The sequence below is a fragment of the Myripristis murdjan genome, chromosome 7, assembly GCF_902150065.1.
Source record: "Myripristis murdjan chromosome 7, fMyrMur1.1, whole genome shotgun sequence".
NCBI classification, from domain to species: Eukaryota; Metazoa; Chordata; class Actinopteri; order Holocentriformes; family Holocentridae; genus Myripristis; species Myripristis murdjan.
The window spans coordinates 1,346,276-1,356,275 of record NC_043986.1 but is presented as its reverse complement, the minus strand read 5'-3'; the positions used below and the strand labels follow the sequence as shown (position 1 = coordinate 1,356,275).

General features: G+C 41.8%; 1 protein-coding gene across 1 annotated transcript in view; it reads right to left on the bottom strand.

Moving 5' to 3' along the window:
* The window catches only part of kcnd1 (potassium voltage-gated channel, Shal-related subfamily, member 1), a 77,701-nt gene that overhangs the window by 11,872 nt on the left and 55,829 nt on the right, over nt 1-10,000 (bottom strand). The window lies entirely within an intron of this gene.

Here is a 10,000-nt window from a genome sequence, read left to right as displayed (position 1 = left end):
GAGGAGGAGTTGTGACGATCAGCTGGAGGCTAAAAATATTTTGCGCTCTGACTGAGACGGCGGGAGAGAGAGAGAGAGAGAGAGAGAGAGAGAGAGAGAGAGAGAGAGAGAGAGAGAGCAACGTCTGATCAAACAAAACGCAAAAAGGAGAACTCAGAAGTCCCAGTCTCAAAACATATGTGCACTTTTTTTTCCTGGAAATCTGCAAATGCCAGCCTTGAAAAAAACAAAAAAAACAAAACAAAAAAAAACAACGGCTTCGTCACGACAGACGCTCCGTTCAAACCCACAGAGCTTTTATTCTGAAATTCTAGTGGCGATGCCAAACATGAGCTGCTGCTTCCAGGGAAACGAGTCTGAAATGCTGCACGAGGCGTGTGGATCTTTTCTATCTGATGTGATTCTGCAGCCATGACATATTTCCCTCAGCCTCAGAGTGATACTTGAGGGAAATCTGAGGGGAAATCAGCTGACGTAATGTGTTTATGGGTGGAATTTTCCTTTAAATTAACTGCTAATCCTAATTCTAATCCTAACCTTTGAAAAAAAAAAAAAAAAAAAAAAAAAAACCTTCAGTGGTTCATTTAGATTTGTTATGAATCATATCTGGGAGCATCGGCCGCTCCTCTCAGCGCTGAGCATCTCATCTCACTTTGGAATGGAACTCTTCGGATTTAAATATGCAAATTCATGCTAATTGTGCGATAACTTGGATCTTCAGCCATCCCATAATGCCATAATGAAGAGCCCCTCCTGTCTGGTACCTGCCTCCGAGCGGCGGCGGATTATTTCTAAGCGGTTCACAAAATCAGTTCACGACCCGCCGCCGCCGCCGCGCTCATATCTGACTGCTCATTTGCATATTTTAACTTTGAAGAGCATTTCAAAGTGGCGCGCGGCGTCGCCCGCCGTGCTAGAGCCGCACGCCGAGGCCGAGCTCGGGATCCGCTGCCAGCCGCCGTCTGACCACAGGCATGCTGGGAAATATGGTAATGAGCGGAGTGAAGGTGCAGGGCTGCAGCAGCTGATTGGTCGACGTTTGAGTTTGAGCGGGTGTGTAAACACTCAACAGGACGCCGTGCAGCTCTCCACACACACACACACACACACACACACACACACACACACACACACACACCAACAGCATCAGCTGCTTTTTCACTTTGATGATGTTTTGACCTGGTGGGATATGACATGGTCCCGCCCCTCCTCCACTGTGATTGGACGGCTTGGCCAGGACCTCCTCAAACCTTTGCACCTTCTGGACCTCAGGACTCTGATATGAGAAGATGTTTTCACCCACAGAGGGCTAACAGGAACATGGGGGAAGGTAAGTGGCATACGAAAACGTTTACACAACCACAAAATTTACCAGGAAATTTGCAAAAAAAAATGTTTTGAAGTCTGCCAAGAAAACTGTATTTGAAATGACGCTGGATCAGATTGGTTCAGACGCCTGTCACGTGCATTTAAAGAGAAACCATTCCCACTTTTTCTAAGAACCCCCTCGGAGACCCCCAAGCACCCCTGAGGGGCCCTGGACCACACTTTGAGAACCCTGAGTGAGGCAGAAAGTGGCCGTGATGAGCACAGAGCTTTAGCAAAAGCTGTTTCCGCTCCGTGACTCTCCAGCGTCAGAGTGACAGAGGGGATCAGAACCCAGAACCTGACGCTCAGGTTCTGGGTTCTGTCCCACTGGAGGAGGAAGCATCTTTGCGCCCTGCTCTCCCAGATACAGAGACATTTTTAAATCCGCTTTTTAATTTCTATTCACTCATGTTTAATATTTTTTTTTTATCATAGAAACGTTTTTCTTTTTATTGTCGATCAGTGTTTCCGACAGCTGAGTCAAACGTTTCATTCCTCTTGCTGAGTCAGCAGTTCGTTATTAAAGTGCGACGATGAGACGTTCACATACCTCCTCCGTTCCCCACAAGCACCAACAAGGACGCACAGCACTTAGCCAAACTCCTCCCACTCCACACTTCAAGTTCACAAAATGTTCAAAAATCAAAAACCTCAGACCCCCGCTCAGCCCCACGAGCTCCTCCTGCAGCTCAGGGCCTCAGCACCACGTCCCAAACAGGAACCAGGAACTGAACTCAGGCAAACCCTTTCAGAACCCGAGGAACAAAACGCCAAAGTACATTTACTCAAGTACTCTGCTTCAGATTGGAGGAAAGGAGAGAGAGAGAGAGAGAGGGAGAGGGAGAGAGAGAGAGAGAGAGAGAGAGAGAGAGAGAGAGAGAGAGAGGGAGGTTTGGACTCTCCTGTTCTCTGTGTGGCGTTTGAGCTCTTAACTTACATAACACCATTACTGTGGACACACACACACACACACACACACACACACACACACACACACACGCACACACACATACAAGGTACATATGTATGTATTCATTCTTTGTTCCATTCAACTGAATTCATTCATTAGTCTGACCCAGAGCTCATCACAACGTACTCATTTTACTGTGTCTCTCTCTTTACACACACCTTGAGACTCACACACACACACACACACACACACACACACACACACACACACACACGCAAAGGAAGATGGGAAAAATCTTTGGTCATTTGGTCAGATGCTGCCTTCAAGGTCTCCTCATGTGCTATGTGTGTATGTGGTGTTCAAATTTTAATAAAGGTGTATCTTGAATTCATCTCTCTCTCTCTCTCTCTCTCTCTTTCTTTCTCTCTCTTCACTGTCACTATTGAATTAAGCAGAAAAGCCAAAAAAAATTGGAAAAAAAGAAAAAAAATAACAGTAGTCATAAATAATAGTAAATGCGGGTTGTGGTGCGTTCAGGAAATAACAACATAATGCAGCCTGAGTGTGGAGCTCAGAGATCCACCTCAACAACAGAGAGAGAGCAAAGCAAAACCTGAAGGAGGAGCAGCAACAGAAACACAGCAGAGACAGTTATTTACCCAGCCAGCCGAACAATGCAAGAAATGACCAGAAAATTACAAAAAAAAAAAGTAAAAAAAAAAAAAAAAAAGTCCAAAAAAAGTCCAAAAAAAGTCCAAAAAAAAAAAAAAAAAAAAAAAAAAAAACAACCAGAAAATTTGTAAGAATTTACCAAAATTAACAAAAAATGATGACTTAAAAAAAGTATCAAAAAATTGGGGAGGATACCAGAAAAGACGTGAAAATTAACAAGAATTTATTGTCAAAAAAAAAAAAACAGAAAATAAAAAACTAAAAGAATGTATAAAAATATATGAACAAATACATAAAAATAAAATAATAAAACACACACACACACACACACACACACACACATATATATATCATAAAATTAGAGGGAAAAAAAAACACAAAATGAGCATGAAATTAGCAAAAAGTTACATTGACCAGAACAACATCCACCCTCCAAAAAAAAAGAGAAAAAAAAACTTAAAATAAAAATGAAGTGAATTTTGTTTTTTGTTTTTTCTGGGTTTGAAAGAGTTACAGAGGAAGACTCTGGTAGTCTTCCTCACTCTGAGGGATTTTTCACACAGTGTCACGGTGCTGACGGTCTCTGGGCCCTGAATGTCTCACGGCGTCAGACGGTTCCCGGACGCTCTCGCCGTCCCGCCGGCGGGCAGCTGGACGACCTGAGCTCCTGCTCCTGCTCTGTAATCTGAGCTGTCAGCTGTAATCCAGCGGACAGTAATCTGAGCTGGACGGGACGCTGCGAGGCTCAATCCACACAGGAAGACCTTCATGGTTTTAATTCAACGTGAAGCAGGAGGCCCAGGTCTCTATTTCTATTTTTAGCCTCTAATGAACAGAAGCAACATTTCTACCCTGAGGAGAAGAAACTCGGTCCAGATGCAGATTAAGAGGACGTTTGATTTCTGCTTTTATCATTCGTATAATTTGTTATAATGAAATCAGTGATTTTATTGTCCCTTACCTCTCGTTGACTTCAGGATTGTACTTCACCACATTTTACTGCAAAAAAACCTATATCTACCTTACAAAGTCATTTAATCTCTAATTTTAGTGTTAAAATCCAAATCTGCCAGTGGGATGAGATAATCCCACCTGTTTCTCGTGCAGTTTCACTTGTTTAAGGATTTTTTTTTTTTCTTGTGTTGAGACGAGGCAGAATGAGGCAGATCAGCTGCCAGGATCAGGAAAATGACACTTGATTCAAGAACAATCTGGAAACAAGGTGATTAGCATTGGAAACAAGTGGGACTATCTCATCCCACTGGCGGATTACAGGCCTCATTTGAAGAAAAACAGGATGTGAACACTAAGGATGAGATTAAATGATGTGCCAACATGGAGAATCTCTGCAGGAGACAGGGAGCAAACTTGCCTTTTTAGTTTTACTTTAGTAAAAACTCAGAAAAGTAACAAAAGTCCAACAGGATTAACCCTCCTGTCGTGTTCGCGGTCAAATCTGACCGGTGTACAAGTTTTCTCTCCAAAAAATGCAGTTAATTTCATCTGTTTGTCATGAGGTTCCATGACTTTGTTCACACATGGCATCTGAACACATAAAATAAATTTGGAGAATTTTTATTAATTTTTGAATGTTTTATTTAACTTGCATACACCCATTGTGTTCCCGGTCACAAATGACCGGTCATTAGAAATGAATGGGTAAGACTACAATTAGTGTATAAAATAGAGTTAAACACATTCTCACACTCCTTTCCCACACCCCAACATGCAGGTGTCTATGAGCAGACACAGATGTGTGTGAACACACACACACACACACACACACACACACACACACACACACACACACACACACACACCTTATACCCCTTTCTGGCTTCCATGGCAACCCCCACAGGAAAGTATCTCTCAGACTTCTTTCCAACACCCCAACATGTAGGTGTCTTTGAGCAGACACACACACACACACACACACACACACACACACACACACACACACACACACCTTATAACCCTTTCTGGCTTCCATGGCAACCCCCACGGGAAAGTATCTCTCAGACTTCTTTCCCACACCCCAACATGTAGGTGTCTTTGAGCAGGCACACACACACACACACACACACACACACACACACACACACACACACACACACACACACACACCTTATACCCCTTTCTGGCTTCCATGGCAACCCCCACGGGAAAGTATCTCTCAGACTTCTTTCCCACACCCCAACATGCAGGTGTCTTTGAGCAGGCACACACACACACACACACACACACACACACACACACACACACACATGGACACAGACACACACAGACACACACAACTTTGCCCCTTTTTGGCTTCCATGGCAACCCTCACGGGAACCTACCACGGGAACTGCCAACACCTGTCACCTGTCACCTGACACCTGACACCAGCTGAAGTTGTGGTCACCTTTCGGTCCAAAAATGGTCATTTTTCCTGGACCTCATCCCCACCTGAGAGGAACGGTCAGCTTCCATGTGAAAATGTCATGAGGATGACTAGCTAAATCATACTGGTCAATGCTGACGGGAACACAAAAGATGCTATTTTTTTGCCACTATTTAGAAAATTGAAATGTTTTCAAAACAGTGTCCTTGGAAAACATTGAAATGAAGTACTCTGTGATAAATACTACAATATGTTTCATCTGAGTATTTGTTATAGTCAAAATAATATCTATATAATGTTTTTTTCCCTAAAAAACGAATGGTATGATCTCAGGTAAATTAGGCCTACAGCACATAAATAGCAAATAGAAGTTCAAAACTTGTCATTTTCACAAGAGCAGAAGTTGATAAAAAGATCTAACACAATATTAGGTGATAATATGTATCATAGTGGATTTATAATCAAATATAATGTTCCCGGTCACATGTGACCGGGAACCTCATGAGTGTTAGCCCAAAATGAACAGAATAGGAGGGTTAAGGTGTTTCCATACTCTTTACCCCCTGCCACTGCTAGCTGCCATGCTAACTGGGATTATAATCCCTGGTTTGATGCAAATTGTTCGCATGATGCCAATATACTGACATGTATGGATTTATTTTTAATGTCTAATTTCAATTCCACACGGTGTCATGAGACCAGGATGACGCATGAAAAGCAGACTCATTTTCCTTTCAAAATAAGAGAACAGACAAATTCTTTCCCCCAAAAAAGGAGCTGCTGGTGTAATAATGTGATTTATGAGCCTAGTTATGTGAGCTGAATGACTTCTGTTGGTAATGTGATGCTCTGACACACACACACACACACACACACACACTCCAGCCACTTTGCTCTCACTTCCCTCATGATTTCATTTCCTTTGCCTTCCTGCATTACAGATATTTGATGTTTCTGGGGAATCGAACCCTCGACCCCACAGCGATGCCATGACGCTGTGAGCTTTTATTTTTAGAGAACGCTGTGTGATGGGATTACTTTTGTAAATGGGTTGAAAATGGAATAAAAGCACTTTGTAGCTTTAATTGTGCTTCTTGCTTCATATTTTTAACAGGCAGAGCAGAAATTACAGAGTCCAGTTACAATAATAACTCATGAAATAACACGATAACAGCAGTTGGAAGGAAAATCACTTTTGGTTCTCTATGATACATGAAGACAAAAAATTAATTTATTCTAATTTCAGTAAAGGATTAATGATTTTTTTTGTGTGTGTGTGTGTGATTTATCCAGTAAAACCCCCAAAGATTGTTTTCCCGCAGCTTCACTGAGACGGTCTTCCTCCTCCTCTTCATAACTTTATTACATTTTCTTATAATAATTATCTTTATGATGATTCATGTTGATGAAAATGATTCATCAAGTAATAATAAATACAATCAAAATAAGGAAACGATGTTTTAGTGTCAGAAAATGTGTCGTGTTTTTGTTTTTTCTTGTTTTTGTCATGTCTGAAGCCGTTCCTCTGAGTCGGACCGCAGCACATTTCTTTAGTTTTATTTTATCTGAAATCAGACCTGATCCTACGACGCATCTCGGGGCCACTGGAGGAAAAATAATCTTCACAACATGAAATCTCCGATCTCAACGTTTACAGCTGAATCAATGGTTCTAAATTATTCAGCTGTTTATTCAGTCAGCCAGTTATTAATCTGAGTGATTTTAACAGATTATATTGCAAAACAAAAGGTGCCTGCGCAGTTTTAGCACAAAATCTTGAATTATCCCTTCAAAATAAGAGTGTGTTTCTCTCCCAAACTGAGATCCTGTTGGTTTGTGAGTGATCCGCCCCTGCCCCGTGTCCCGCCAAAACTTCCTGTTTCAACAGGAAACACATCAAATCAACAAAATAAGAGTCCCTTTCATGGGCTCTTCACCATGATAACAAAGTATTTGAACTTTACAGAATAAAACATTTTGTGATTTTAATCTTTTAGTGTTACTGACGTGCAAAAAGCAAGAAGGGGCGTGCTTTTTATACGCCAACTCATGATGTCATGTTGCCTTGGCAAAAGATTCTCCACAACTCTGCATGGAACATCTGAAACTGCAGGTCACCGCAGGGTTAAAGCCTGATTTGGTTGTCATGGTTACTGATGTTAATTGATCCTGTTAACCTTCACAACCAGAATAAGATCAAAGTGAAAGCCTGGCTCGTGTGTGTGTGTGTGTGTGTGTGTGTGTGTGCGTGCGTGCGTGCATGCATGTGTGTGTGTGTGTGTGTTGTTTCTTGTTATTGTTTGTCCTCTTGATTTGATTTCTTCCCACACACACATGAGCACCTGAACACAGCAGGTCCTGGATGTTGGATTTTCCCAGCCGCACCTGAAGGCAGCAGCAGCTGTCAGTCAGAGGTGAAACTCTCAGACCAGGGACTCAGGGAGGTCTGTGAACACCTCGCTGCAATAAAACTATCCTCCTTTCAAAGTAAAAGCCCTGCATTCCATCATGTCCCCTCAGTAAAAGCACAGCAGTGTTTTATTCTCAGAGAGAGAAAGTTATTAATTATCCTGTTAATATCCAAAACGATGTCATGTGATAACCTCCTTCCTTCACTTATTTATTTACTTATTTACCTATTTTTATTCTGATTGTTTGCTGCTGCTTGTCTGTGTCTTTAATAAGATGTTACTCATTTGTACCAAGACTGATACTCAAAAAAAACAAAAAAAAAAAAAGAAAGAAAAACAAAGAAAAAAACAAAGAAAAAACAGCAATAACAGCACAGGGTAGTTCTCATGAGCACAGAAATAAAGAAAGGAGAAACTCAAACAGGAAGTCCCGCCCACTCTGTTTGATTGACAGGTGATCTCTGGGAAATGCAGAGCAGCAGTTAGAGGTTTGTGTGTGTGTGTGTGTGTGTGTGTGTGTGTGTGTGTGTGTGTGTGTGTCCCAGTCAGTCTAATTGGTCCGACAATAGCTCGGGTCCCGGCGGGCGGCAGAGTGACCCAGATGGATCAGGGTCACTCTGACCTGATACCAAGAGAGAGAGAGAGCTGGATTTAAAACACACCTTTATTTAAAATGTAAACACACACACACACACACACACACACACACACACACAACAGGAAGAAAGTGCTTTAAAAAAAGAAAGAAACAGCATGTCACGTAGAAGCACAGGAGACCCAAATAAGGAAAAAAAAAACATCTGGGGGGAGGGAGAGAGAGAGAGAGAGAGAGAGAGAGAGAGAGAGAGAGAGAGAGAGAGAGAGAGAGAGAGAGAGAATAATTCCACACTGTTATGTTTTGGTCGATAATGTTTCTGTGAATCTGAGCTGAGACAGAAATAAAAAGCAGTAACTCAGGAGCCATGAGAGGCTTTTATTTTGATATGTACTGTTTATCCCTCACATTGACAAAATGATCTTATCTTAATGATCACCTAAAACACAAAATAAAAAAAATAACTCTAAGATGAAAAAAAATGCATGTTGGATATTCACTAAAAGTTAAGCCACGCCCACTGCCACCCCCACTTCTCCGCCCACCACCACGCCTTGCTTTGACCAATCAGTGTGAATAGATAATCTGTGCTTCCTTGTCACATGACAAACATTTCCACAAATATTCATGATGGTGTGTCAGTCAGTTTGAAAGTTACATGCAGTTTAATGTGAGGCCACGCCCACCACCACACCCACGGCCACGCCCACCATCACACCCACGGCCATGCCCGCTGATGACCCAAAGCCACACCCACTGCCACGCCCCTCTGTGGCCTGTCGTCGTGGTTACAGCAGCTGTAAAGTTGCTGCCTGTGGTTGTAAAAGGGTTAATGACCTGCAAGCTGCACTGTGTTAGAAACATATAAACTATAAACATAATAATAAATATTTATTACATAATAATAAACAAGCTATACTAATTACAGTGCCACTCTGATACTGATTAAACAAACAACATAGTAATACAGTAATAGTGCAGTAATAAAACTACAGCCAACGACAGCCAACATTACAGGCAATGCTCCTTTAATGGACCATAAACTGGCTTTGTTGGTGTGTGTGTGTGTGTGTGTGTGTGTGTGTGTGTGTGTGGAGCTCTGATGTCAGATAATCCTAATCTGCTGCTGTATTGTTAACAAAACAAATGAGTCCTGTGACAGCAGAGGAAGTTTTCTGTTAGCTGTTCCTCCAACATGAACAAACTCTTCTGCCGGCGCCGTGACGACAGCGAAGCTTTACAGCTGTTACCTTGGCAACGGGAACCACCCACAAACTTGTCATGAACCAGTCTAACCAGCTCTGTTTGTACAGTGGTGACCTACAGGCCTGCTGACGGAGAACTGGGAATCAAACTCACGTCTCCGCTGTGACGACCTCCAGCTCTAAAGCCAGATTAAATCAGATCAGAGCAGGTTAAATCAGAATAAATCAGATCAAACCACATTAATCAAATCAAATCATCTTATTTTAAATCAGATCATATTAGATCAATTTAAATCAGATCACAGTAAATCAGATCAGATTATTTTACATTGAATCAGATCAGATTAAATCAGATCAAATCAGTTTAAATCAGATCAGATCATATTAGATCAATTTAAATCAGATCACAGTAAATCAGATCAGATTATTTTACATTGAATCAGATCAGATTAAATC